Source organism: Mauremys reevesii, linkage group 4 (genome assembly GCF_016161935.1).
Source record: "Mauremys reevesii isolate NIE-2019 linkage group 4, ASM1616193v1, whole genome shotgun sequence".
NCBI lineage: Eukaryota > Metazoa > Chordata > Testudines > Geoemydidae > Mauremys > Mauremys reevesii.
The window spans coordinates 147,020,403-147,034,234 of record NC_052626.1 but is presented as its reverse complement, the minus strand read 5'-3'; positions in this window follow the sequence as shown (position 1 = coordinate 147,034,234).

The following is a 13,832-nucleotide window of genomic DNA, read 5'->3' as shown; positions in this document are numbered from 1 at the left end:
CTCCATAAATCAAAATGAGTGAACCTATCTTTCCTACTTTGCAAGGGAAGGTCATAGGATACCACAGTGATCAAAAATTTGGTTCTTTAAATAAATGTAAAAAATAAAATATCAGAATAACCTATGAATAAACAAAATGCAGCTGTTGCTTAATATTGTATGTAACAAAAGGTATAAATGCTGCTGTAATTGTTTACCTAAAAAAGCAAAAACTGTTTAGCTCTCTCCCTCCATGCAATTGCTAAAAATAATAAAGTATCTAATTTACTGCACTCAATCAAAAAGTAAAAACTATGTTTTTCTCCAACACTTACTAGGTTATTCCCCAAAGTAGCAAAGATAGGTTCATGCATTGTGCTCGATGGAGACCACATGATGACCAGAGGAGCTCAGGAGGAGACCACAGCATGCTACGGACTTCAGCAGTTCAAAAAACTATCCCTCTTGCATGCACATTATCTGCACACAGAGCTCAGCTGTAAGATGCGAAATAAATCTATGAGTCAACTAGAAATAGTCATGCTCTCATCGCAAACATTAATACAATTTTTTGATAATGTATGTGATTTTATAAGATGACACTCTATCATGCTATTAATACATGTTCCAAACTGAGGCTGGCAAACTGGTCTGTCTCAAACAAAGAAATGTGTGCTCTGTTTAATTTTGTATCTAAAAATTAACCAGACTCATCAAGCAGGAAGGGAAACAAAGGAAGCCCAAAAAAGGTGAGGAAAAAGCAGCAGGGAACATCCTTCTACATAGAGCTTTTGTCTTCTGGTAACCAGGTGGAAATGGTTCTCCAAGGGGGGATAGGGCTATAAAAAGAAGAGGCTGACATCCCAAGGTACCACCCCCACCCCCCGCCTTCCCATTGATTCACTGCATCTGAAGGGAAAAGGAAGCAGCCATTGGACTGGGAGATGGGTCCTGACCTAAGAAGTTTGGTCAGTAAGACTGCTGAAAGCATATGGTGAGGAAACTTTTGCTTTGAATTTCACATCATTTGTTAACTTAGGCACAAGTTGCATTGTAGCTTTATTTTTCTTGTAACCATGTCTGACGTCTATGCCTCCTTATTTACACTCACTTAAAATCTATTTAACTTTGTTTTATTGTTATATCTAATCCAGTGTGTTTACATAGAAGAGTCTGAGAAGCTAATTTGCATGCATGTTAGTGCTGTTACAGAAATAATGGACAATGTAACTTGTGTTGCCAAGGAGAGGACTGGGCAGCACAGGATGTACATTTCTGGAGGGAAATCGAAGACTGGGGAGTGTGTTGGGGTCCCCCTGCAGTATAACCAAGGGTGATGAGAGCCTGAGTGTAACCCAACTATTCCTGGCCAGGCTGCAGTTACACACACATGCTCAGGGTATGATTTGCCTGCTAGACAGTTGTTTGTGAGTGGCCCAGGTGGAAGCCACTTCAGGAAGGCTTTGCAAGGTTGCAGGCAGGTGTGGCATGGCTCCTGATTAGTCTGGGTTGGACTCTGGCATGTCACAGCCACCAACCTAGAAACTATCCCAGTAACACCAAAGGTGTGGTGCTGACTGACAGTAGTGTTTGATTGACCTGAAAGGGTGAGGTCACCACAGGGATGGGCCCATGCACTGATCCATGGCTGCAGATGCACAAGGACATTGTGGTCATCACCTCCCTCCAAGGAGATCAATGGGAGGCCCAGTGATGACTCTTCCCTTCTTCATTATGTTAGCAGAAATTGTCCCCCAGGTGTGTGCAGGCTTGGCTGGTATTATCAGTGCTCCAGGGCAAGTCGGTGCCTCCTTTGCCTAAGTGCTGCCAACCTGTGAGGCATTGCAGGGTTGATTGTATTAGGAGGAAAAATTGAAGATCCAAATCAGCTCTATTCTTTGGTATAATCCCATGGGGGAGGGGTTACAGAGAATGTACGCAAAGTCCCACTTCCCTGAACACCAGTAGAAACAACCAACAGCCAGCAATCTCTGTATTCAGAAACTCCCAAGTCTGTCACTCCAGGTCTGTGCCCAGGAAACACTATGCCCCTACTTCTTCTAGGAGTCACAACTCCTCCTCCTGGCTTCTTGGCCTCCTGTGACCCAAGGGTGCCTTGGACAGTCTTCATTAAAAATGCCAAGGTCAGGGTAGGCAAAAGGAGGATATTCCCCAAACTGGTGGTTAAAACTGAAGATCTCTGCAGCATCTATGCAGATGCTGCAACAAAATATCTCCACGCATGCCAGCTCCCTCCTGATTCTTTTGTTAATTTTATTTATTTCCTATAACGTATAGTCCGTAAAACAGAGTGTGATGTTGCACCCCATAACGCTTTCTAGAAATAGGCTTCTGAGTGTAAACATGATATAACAGAAATATGTTTTATGCTAGATATGCAATGTAACATATCTCCGCAAAGGTTATGATTTACTGGATATATTCATTCTATTTTTATGTATGTATCATTTTTATATTCAAAGTTATGAATACTGGCTCTGCACTTGTTTGATTTTAAGTAGCCTCAGTGAAGCATTTGTTCAGCTTCTTGAGCAAAGACTATTCTCAGTAACCATCCAATCAAGAAACACTTAAGCTAACAATGAACTTTGAGAGACACCAATCCACATCTGAGCTTTCCTGGGAATGTGGCGTCGGCCTGTAAGGAACTGAGTTGTGCATGGACATGTGACTTGCCCATGTGACTCCAAAACTCCATCTTGGACCTGGATTCTGCAGAGGAGTGGGGAAGGGGTTTCCACACACAGAAGAGAGCCTATATAAGCCCCCAGGGAAACTCTCCATTTAGTCTTCAGCTGGCACAAAAGATAGCCCCTCCACCCCAAGGAGATGCCTGAAAGAAACTGAAACAAAGGACAGTAACTACAGGAGTGTGAGTGATCGCTGGACCCAGACTAGGAGGAAGTCTAGTCTGTGAAAGATGCTTATTGGAACATCTCTGAGGCCGAGATTTACCTGCATTTAGGTTTTACTGTATTAGGCTTAGACTTGCGTGTTCTATTTTATTTTGTTTGGTAATTCACTTTGTTCTGTCTGTTATTACTTGGAACCACTTAAATCCTACTTTTTGTATTTAATTAATCCCCTTTTTACATATAAATTAAGCTAGTGCATGTATTAATAGCTGGCGGGGGGCATACGGCTGAGCATCTCTCTCTATCAGTGTTATAGAGGGAAAATAATTTACGAGTTTACCCTATATAAGCTTTATACAGGGTAAAACAGATTTATTTGTGGTTTGGACCCCATTGGGAGCTGGGTGTCTGAGTGCTGAAGACAGGAGCACCTTCTTGATCTGTTTTCAGTGAAGCCTGCAGCTTGTGCGGGACGTGGTTCAGACCTGTGTTTGCAGCAGGCAATTTTGTCTGGCTCAAACAAGGCAAAGTACTGAAGTCCCAGGCTGGCAGGGAAAACAGTCTCAGAGGTAGTCTCAGGGCATCGGGTGGCAGACCCAAAGGGGTTTCTGTGACCCAGCCCATCACAGTGGCGAAGTTGAGCAGGATCTGTGCACAGCTGATTGCTCTGAGACACTGATAGTGATTTTCAGTGAGGTTTGGGTGTGGTGGGTGGAGAACAGACAACGTGGTTACTGGTTTGTTATTTTCTGATTGCTCCTTTCAGAGAGGGGAAATAGGGACAGAAAAATAAGCAAAATAAGTAAGAGTGAAGATCAGAAGAAGCTAGAACTGCACAAGTTGCAGACTGTAGCCTGATTTTGGGTGTAAACTCACAATATTCATTTAATTTGTCAATTTTAATTTAATTTAATTATTAGGCTCGCCAATCACAAGTGTAGAGATTTCTGTGGTCAGGAGGGACCTGATCCAAGAGAACGATTTGTTGCCAGGGGTGGGGGTCTGTGAAGTCACATGGGCTATTGAGGGAATGGGAGAGAACTCTTAAATTCCTCTGTAGCAGCTTTGAGGGCAGGAATGGCTGGAACCAGTTCCTGTAGCCCAGGCGCTCAAGGCAAATCCCTGCGGGAGGGACTGGAGAAAGCCAGCTCCTGTCCTGTGGTCATCTGCCTGGGGGAGGAGAATGCTTCAACTTGTAACAGGGAGGCTGTCCCAGCTTCTGACTGCCGGGAAGATGCAGGTTGGCAGGGGACAGGCCCTGCCTTGGGGTGCACAGAAACATGTACCCCAAAGGTGGAAGTTGGGGTCCTGGTAACTGCTGCGGTGGGAACAAACCCCAAGGACTCTGTGGCTGGAAGCAAGCCCTACCTGAGTGAAAAGGGGAGAATTTTGCTGGCCAGTGAAGGGTCTGTTGTAGCTGGTAGCTGTGAGCCCACAGCCAGACCAGGGGTCACCTTCCCTTTGGGGGACACAGGAGTTTGACCCAGAGAGGAGAGCAGAGAGAGAAGCCCAGACGGGGGGTGGGTGAAGAACCCACACCCTTTTGGAGAAGAGAGAGTCTGGAGAGGAGGAGGATCTACATTTAAAATACCAGACCCCTCTCCTGTGAATCAGGTTAGAAGGGAAAACTAGGGGTCAGATCTCCTGGAGGGGGGAGCCCATCCAGCTGACCTGTTGGGAACAGAAAGTGGGGTGTCCAAAGGGATCGTACCAATCCAGAGCACCCCATTGAAAGAGGTTGTTCTTGCTATACTTGTAAGAGATTAAACAAAAATCTCTGGGTGAAGCTTCACAAGAGAGTGGGGTCCAGCCCAAAGAAATTCCTGAGGGAGGGGCCGAAGGCAGGCATGGTTGCAGTGCACCCTGTCCTTGCCAAAGCCCCAAACACATGCCTGAATTAAAAGCCTTCTCCAAAGTGGCAGAAGAATCTGCAGCAGAGCGCCTACCAGGGGGCACAAAGAAATAGGAAAAATGCAGTAGATACTAAACAAGCTAAATCGTGTGAACAAAGCCTGTCCACCGTAGATTTGCTGTCAACCTTGTGTCTTTTGCTAATCCCTCTATGGGTTAGAACAAAGGCATTAATACTGGTGGTAAACCCTTTAAAGATGGGGGACATACTTGATTTGTGGAAAAAAACTGTTGTACATGCTGAGGATGGTGACAAAACAGTCCCACAAGCATGTTACCTTCCAGCCCTACACCTCTAAACAGACTGGAAGCTTGGCACAGCAGCAAAACCATAACAGGCCAATGCTGCTGTGCAGACGGGGAAACTAAGGCACACTGCATCATGGCATTGGTGGCTAAATGCCAAGACACCTACACTGTAACAGATATTGCTGTCTGTATTCTGTTAGCAATACTACACCCCAACCTGTTTTCAGGCACCCGGGGACTAGGAAGCCCCAAACTTGCTAGAACGCTTATGAATGGCATCATATGGTTTAAAGGTACTGAAAAGGGGTGTGATGAGAGACAAACAAATTTTACATATACTGACTCCACCGTGCAGCGTGTCTAAGCCTCTGGCAGTAAGTTCCGAAGGAGGGTGTGAGGGTGCACCCCCATAAGGCTTTATGGAATTATGCTTATGAAAGTATATATGACAGAACTGGAATATGTTTTATGCTACATAGGCCATTTAACATATCTCTGCAAAGGTTATGAGCTACTGAATCTATTCCTCCTATTTGTATGCATGTGTCATTTTTTTATTTGGAGTTATGAATATTGGCTGTGTACTTGCTTGATTGTAAGTAGCCTAGTAGAGCATTTGGTCAGCTTCTGGAGAAAGAAATGTGCAAGTTCAGTGCCCAGTCAAGAAGCACTTAACAGACAATAGAACTGGGGGATGCCAATTCACATCTGAGCTTCCCCAGGAATGTGGCTTGGCTGGTAAGGAACTCAATCATGCATGGACATGTGACTTGCCCATGTGACTCCAAAACTCCATTTTGTAACTGGATTCTACACAGGGAGTGGGAGGGGTGTCCACTCAGAGGAGAAAGTCTATAAAAATCCCTGGGAGATCTTTCCATTTTGTCTTCAGCTGGCTCAAGATTGAGCCTCTCCACCCCCAAGGAGATGCCTGAAAGAAACTGGAACAGAGGACAGTAACTACAGGGGGTCTGAGTGATTGCTGGACCCAGATTAGAGGGAGACTGGTCTGTAAAAGGAAGCTTAATGGAATACCAATGAGGGTGAGGTTTTTATCTGTGTTCAGTTTCATTACTGTATTAGAGATAGATGTGTGTTTTATTTTAGTTTACTTGGTAATTCACTTTGTTCTGTCTGTTACTACTTGGAACCACTTAAATCCAACGTATGTACTTAATAAAATCACTTTTTAGTTATTAATTAAACCGGAGTATGTATTAGTACCGGTGGGGGTGGGGGGGAAACAGCTGTGCGTATCTCTCTATCAGTGTTATAGAGGGCAAACCATCTATGAGTTTATCCTGCATAAGTTTTATACAGGGTAAAATGGATTTATTCAGGGTTTGGACCCCATTGAGAGTTGAGCATCTGAGTGTTAAAGACAAGAACATTTCTTAAGCTGCTTCCAGATAAGCCTGCAGCTGTTAGGGGACGTGGTTCAGACCTGGGTCTGGGTTTGCAGCAGGCTAGCGGGTCTGGCTCAAACCAGGCAGGGCACTGAAGTCCCAAGCAGCCAGGGTAGGAAAGCAGGGGAAGAAGAAGTCTCAGCACATTAGGTGGCAGCTCCCAAGGGGGTTTCTGGGATCCAACCCGTCACAGGTGGGTGCTCAGCACTCTCTGACAGTCCAGTCCTTTTGAGGTGCTTCAAGCTTGGTACCCAAAACCACTATTCACTTTTGAAAAGCTTGACTCCAGTGAGCAGCTGGGGATTTGTGCACAGCTAAGTTTCTAGGGGAGCAGTTGCCTGCAAATGATCACATTGTCCTTGCTTGAACGCTCGAGGTTAAGGAGACAGTGCAAGGAAAGTTTCCACCATAGAACCTCTACACAGAAAGCTGGCACATTCTCTTTGCTTTCTGAGTCCTAGCATCACTCCCTGCTAATCTCCCAAGGAGGGGAGGGGGAGAGGGCAGGGAGGAAGCAGGGGGGAGATAGGGTCATGTTCCCCCTCCCTCTTAGAAGGCAGCAGAGATGACTGGACCTGGACAGGAGGAGGTGCTGTTCCCTGTGGCCCTGCTCTAAGTCCCACTGACATTAATAGGTCTATGGATTTCATATCTGGGCCCCGTTGATTTCAATCTGAATTAGGCACCTAAATACCTGTAAGGATCTAGGCTGGCTGTGCCGAACAGGCACAATCGGGGCCCGCCCGATGCAAGGAATAGTCCAGCTCTTCCTTTGCTTCTATCGAATCTATTGTCCCCACTGGAGGGTGTTGCTGCGAGTTTACCAATCCCTTCTAGTGAGCTCCATGTACCATGAGTGCACAGGTCAGCGCAGTGGGCCCTCCAAGCCCTAGGCTCTTGGTGGGTTCGCCGTCCCTTGGTGGTTCCCCTCCAACACTTCGCCTTCTGAGAGCCTTGGGTGCTTTAATGCTCTGCTTACAACTTCTCATCCCCGGCCTCTGGCCCTGCTCTCAGGCTGCCTGCTACTTGTCCTCCTCTTCCACAGCCAGCTCCCAGGCTGCTGCCTCTGGCCGGCCACTGCCCACTCTCAGCAGCTCGCTGGCTGACCCTGATCCTCTTCTGCCCTCTGGGCGTCACTGCCTGGCCTGTTCACACGGACCCCTCTACTGTCACAATGCGGAACGTGGGTAAGACCGTGCTCTCTGGTGGTCCTACACGAACCAGAGCCCCTCCCAGAATGAGCTGTGGCCCAATCCTTTTCCTCCAGCTAATTCTGGAGTGGGGTGGGCGGTGGGGCCTGACCATGAGCCAGCAGGTTCATTACACTATCTCTAGGGCCCAACACCATAACACCTCCTCCCACTCCTGTCCCCGGCCACACTCTGCTCCACATTCCCTCATCTGTGTGATGCCTCTCGAATGCACAAGGGTAGCGTGGGAGCAGAGAAACTCAGTGCACTCGAAAACAACGAGGAGTCCTGTGGCACCTTAGGCATAAGCTTTCGTGTGCAGGTAGCGTAGATGTACCCTTTGTAGGTTGTGTTGCTCCAATATCATTTTCACAAAGAAATGTAAACCCTATTCACTGTCAAAATCTCATTGACGGGGAGCAGGGACATGAACTCACCTCATCTAACAGGCTAGCGCCCTAAATGTTGCTCTAACCAGTCCCCAGCCTCCAATTGTGTCTTTGCCCCACTACAGCTCACCTCCCTGCCCTGCCACAGGCACCCTAAATGCTGGGATCTCTACCCTCTCCACTAAAGTGTGTTGTAGAGAGAGTGTGTGTGTGTGTGTGTGTGCGCGCGTGTGCGTGCACACATAGTCTATACATTTAGTGTAATGGAAACCAAGGTGATGCAAATTAGGATTTGATGCAGCGCTGGGGGCATGTGTGGGAATCCTGCAGATTAGACACAAGCTGGACAGGACTGGAATGCCAGGGGATCCAGGAATAGAAATAGAAATGCCAGGAGGGTTGCTACAGATCAGAAATGACGTGCGCTGTCTATTTGGGGAGTGGGTGGATTTTCAAAATGTTTTCTGTCTTTAGAACTGGTTTTAATTTTTTTTTATTCTGCTCTGAATTCATCCAAATAGTTACAAACACAGAGGCTTTTCTTTGCATTATTTTTAAACAGGAAATTAAGTCAGTACACGGGTCCATAGATTTGAAGGCCAGAAAAGGTTATAATTATCAGATAGTCTCATGTCCTGCATGCCACAAGTCGGAATATTCCAATCATTCCTGCAGCGAAGGGAATTATTCTATCCTATGGGAGAGCCTATTTCATAACCTGTGGCTGTGATAGCAGTTTCAGTTTAAAACATGTTTATTCTGGCCACATTCTTTCACTGTTTTCCCCATGGTACTAAAGTGCATGCAATCAAGATGTGTCTGTCCTGCTCTACAAGCTCTGGGCAGAGGGTATGTGGGCTATAAAGAGAGGTGGATATGTAGGTCTGACATTAGTAGAAGTAATAGTAATATTTGACTGATACTAATATAGTCACTGGAACAACAGTTTTGAATTTCCAATGTATCTTCTGTGCAGTTTTGCAGTTACAAATCAAATAATTAGTTTCTGTCTTTGTACGTTCCCTCTTAGGGAATTCTCTGCTGGTAATTCCCTTAATTCCCCTATGAGGAACAAGGCAATGCACCTTGGCGATTATGCGGCTGGTTCAAAATAATCACCCTGGCTCTGGCAACAACACAAAAATGCAAATTCCAGGGAGGTTACATCTCCAGGTGCCTCCATCTCAGGACTTGAGGCGATCAATTTAATGTAATTGACCCATGTCTCCAGAAATGGTATTAGCTTCTGACCATTTTAATAAGCTCCCGGTGGGCATGATTAGAAAGTCTGTGCCTGCCAAGTTAAGATTGCGTAACTTGGCAAGCAAGTTTGGAAGTGTGGTTAAAGTGGGTCCACTGTGCATCATTAAAATATCAAAGTGTTTCAAAGACATTGCAAATATTCACTGAAATTAGTAGGGTGGAATTTGCATTGTTGCAGAAGACCCTCCCTTGCATCCCAGGTCACCCTCAGCAGTGAACTTCCAGGACAAACCCAGCCTGTGGAAAATGTAGGGACAGTGTTGAGTAAAGGGGCTGCCTGCAGCTGTTGGCTCTCCCCAAGACACAGGACTCCGGAGGACAGTAGGGCCTGTCGATGGCTCTCCAGATGCTTGTGGATCCACCCCCAGTTCTCGCTCCCCTCAGCCAGCCAACCAGACGATCCCCCTGCACTCAGACTGGATCAGAGCCAGGACCCCTTGGAGGGGAAAGGCCCTTGTGTCCCATTCCCCATCCCTCTGAGCCAGCCAGTGCCCCCCTGGATCAGAGGCCCCCATACCCCATAACACAGCAAAGGCCCTATATCCCAGAACCTGAACCCACTTCTGTATGCCATGTGGCTTTCCCCAAACTCCTGCATGGCACCTCACTTTTCAGCATCCAAAGCGTCACCCCTTACAGCTCAAGAGCACCCCCATAGCCACTCAAGGATTAAACATGCTCCCAATTTGGAGGGGGTTAACCCTTTGTGCCCTGCCCTAGAATCCCCACCTCTCCAACCCCAAACCTACATGCTGCACACAGCAAAATGGCTCAGGTCCCCCAGCCTGGGATGGGTGAATCACCCCAGTTCCTGCTCACCCCACCACAAAGCTTTCCTCGCTGGACCCTCCCTCAGGGGTCCCAGGACCAAGCAGGGCCCAGAGCCTGATCACCAGAGGAAACAATGTCCTTGCGTGATCCAGTCCCTGCTCCCAAAGTCAGGCCCCATCACCAGGCTCCGAGACACTCTGAGCTCATTCTCCTTCTCTCTGCAGCAAGGGAAGCACCATGAAAAAGTTCTGCACAACAATCAGCCTCATGCTGTAACTGCACACCTTTCCCACCCTGTAAGACTAGCTCAGCAGGGTGGAAATGCAATCACCTCTAGACTCCCCCGCCACCTCCCGAGCTGGGAATGGAACCCAGGAGTCCTGACAACCAAGTTACCCCTCTGCCCTTCTCTAACCACTAGACCCCACTCTCCTCCCAGAACCAGGAGTAGGTCCCAGGAGTCCTGGCTCCCAACTCTCCTGATCTAACCCAAAAAACTTCCCTTCCCAAGCAGCAGATAGAAACCAAGAGTCCTGACTCTCCTCTCCCCACTCCACTCCCAGAGCCAGGAATAGAACTCAGAAGTCCTGGTTCCCAGCCCTGCCCCACCCCAGCTCCTAACCCAGATGACCCCACTCTCCTCCCACAGCTGGGACTAGAACCCAGGCAGCCTGTCTGAAACTTAATCTCCCTCCATTTCCTAGCAGAGATTTCAAATCTCAGGCCCTAAATATTTACCTCAAGACAACTAGTTAATCTATGAGGAGTTGTATTACCGTAATAGCAACACCTGCAGCATCTCAGCAGGCCTGGTGGACTCTCTTTCCTCCAGACCCCATCATGTGTCTATTAACACCACCAAATGAGCACAGCTGCTCTGACAGCCTCAGCAGGGCTGCTGTTTAGGCCATTACAACCACACAGGTTTCCTTACCCAGCCCTGCTGATTCAGGTGGCCAGGAAAAGGAGTAGTTGGAAGGCCTCTCTGTAACCCCTAGAGCTGGGGAAGAGGGGAGCTCAGTCTCTGTGGCCTGGGCAGCCCCCAGCCTCCCCTCTGAGGTTTGTGAGCAAGGGGGCCAGTTGGTACCAACTGTGGTGAAGTTTGGGAGGGGGACACATTTGTCCTACACACTGGGCTGAGAACCCACCAACTCATTAAACACAATGCAACAGATTTGGGGGCCTGGAGGGAAAAGATCCTGCATACCATTCCCAGACCTCCTCCCACCCCTGCTCCTGGACAGCTAGCCTCTGGCCTGCGGTCAGATTGGAACCAGCATTCCCCAGAAGGGGAAGGTTCCCCATACCCTATTCCCAATATCCCCTTGTCAGAAGCCAGAACCTCCTGCCTGTAGAAACCCCACTCTGACATGCCCTCCTCACATAGGGTTACCTGCAATCCCTTATTCAAATGACATCCCTTATTTTTTTTCATCTCCTTACAAGACCAGGTGTTGCTGAGCATTGCAATAAGCAACAAGAAATACCCCCTGGTGAAGGTAGGTGAGTCCTGCTTATTATTAAATTACAACTGATGATAATAATACTGGGAGAAGGGGTGGGGCAGGGGTGTTATGAAAACAGTCCCTTATATTTGAAATACAATGTTGGCTACCCTATCCTGACACCACCCTCCTGCCAGCTCTTGCTAGGGCTATCAAAAGAAAGAGAGTGGTAGTCCAAAAGCCAGGCTGTCCAAGGAAATATGTCCCAGGGTGGGGCTGGGGCAGGAACAGAGTTGAATTTTGGCTCCAATACAGAGAGAGTGCTTGATGACTGAGAAATCAGCTGGGGAGAGTGAATCAACACAGAAACATTGAGAGAACAAGATGTGTGAACCACAGAAGTGTGTGTGTGTGCGGGGGGTGGGGGGAGAGAAGGTTAATATCCTGAAGCAGGAAGTTCCACAGATTAATTATGTACTCAGGAAAAGAGAAACCTGCTCTTTCATATCAACTGCATTCAGCTCCCAATGTAGTATTCTCCTCCCATCCTCCAAGGGAATATCTAGGTGAGGTGCTGGGATCACAACCCAGGAAGAGGAACACTCTCTCTCTCTCTCTCCCCCCCACCTTGCAAATGCCTTCCCTCTAAAGGGTGGCTGTTTGCTGGAGAGCCCTTAATATAGGAGAGCCTCTGAGGCGGAGCTAAGGCCTTCTAGCCCCACCCACAAATAGCCTGACTCTGCCTCTCTTTATAAAAGACCATGCTCAGGCAGTAGTGGTTTCCTTTAGATTGAGAGGTGGAGTTTGTAAGATAGGACTGTGTTTATAGGCAGTCTTAAGGAAGAGTGTTGGGTAATTTAAGGTAATCCTCTATCTATGGGCTTTTGTAGGGAAGGGCTGAGAGTTAGGGCTTCTGTGTTCTGTTCCTAGTTTTGGCTGGGGCAGAGCTGGTTGGGAACTAGAATTCCTGGCTTCTGTATTCTATGAAGAGAACTTTAAGAGAGCGTTCTCACTCCTAGCAGGGAGAGTCAGGCACAGAATGGGTGTGAAGCCTGTTTTTTCTAACCCACTAGACCCTCCCAGACCTGGGTATAAAACCCAGGAACCCTGGTTTCCAGTATCCCCCTTCTCTGTCCCATAGGCCCTTTCTCAGGTCTCTGTAGAGCTGGAAAGCTTGTCTCACCAATAGAAGCTGGTCTAATAAAAAAAAATCTCACTTATCTTGTCTATCCATAAATGCTATGATAGCAATTTCACACATTATCCTGCACAAACCTTACTGAATTATGTGAAAACTTATTGAATAAATGTATGTATCATTGTGTGCTAGGGACTGTATTTAATTCCATGGGACATGAAGACTGTTGCTCTCCAAAAATTAAGAACAGGTTGAAGGGGCAAATTCACTCAAGTTGTAACATCTCCAGAGAGCTACCACCACCTGGAGAGAGGCTTACATATACTCATTCAAACTGGATTCTTTAAGGCCCAGTGGACAAAGAAGGGACATTGAGTTAAATAGCCTTAGTTAAAACTGATTGAGACCCTTATTTCTAGTGCTCTAAACAAACAGGGCCTTGTCTCCAAGGGCTGCCTCAATCCTTCCTGGGAAGCTTTGGAAGGACATGGCCCAGTCTGTTTGTTTGTTCTGAGCAAAAGGTGGTGTGAGTTTGTAACCATAGAAAAAAACCCTTGGTGGCAAGGTTTGAAGGACAGTTCAACATCCAGAGCCCTTGATGGAGCTGGGGTGATCTTTGGTGAGGTTATTAGCATGCATGTAGGTTCTTTTATTGCTTTTAATGTTTTCTCAATAATGCTTTCCCCTTGAGAATGAATTTTCTTGCTTGGAAAGACTGGTGTGGTAACTTATATCTGTGGCAATCACACTGTTTCCTATCACTAAGGAGAAAAGTAAAGCAGGTTGGCTTAGGCAGTCTGGCTTACTGGGGAATTCACAGTGTAGGTAGGGAACTGTGGAGCCTCAGAAAACCCCAGTTAAGAGGGAGAGAGATGTACATCTCCACCCAAGAGAGGTGACAGCTGCGGAGCTGGAAACCTAAAAGCAGGTGTCCTTGCTGGACCATTCAGAGGGGTTACAGGTTCAACGGCCCTAAATGAGACAGATTCCACTCCCCTTGGAATTTCTCTGGAGTTTACTCACAGGGACTTGCCTTAATCAACCACCCCCCTCAGGTTTTAGTTCCCATAGGAGCTGTGGGAACCCTCTCCCCTGGAGTAGAAAACAGTAATACATAAACCATTCATATAATGAAATTTAATATAATGGTCCCAAAGATACTACATGGGGTTGCAATATCTGTCACACCAGATCTCCTGAGTGTCTTATCTGTTG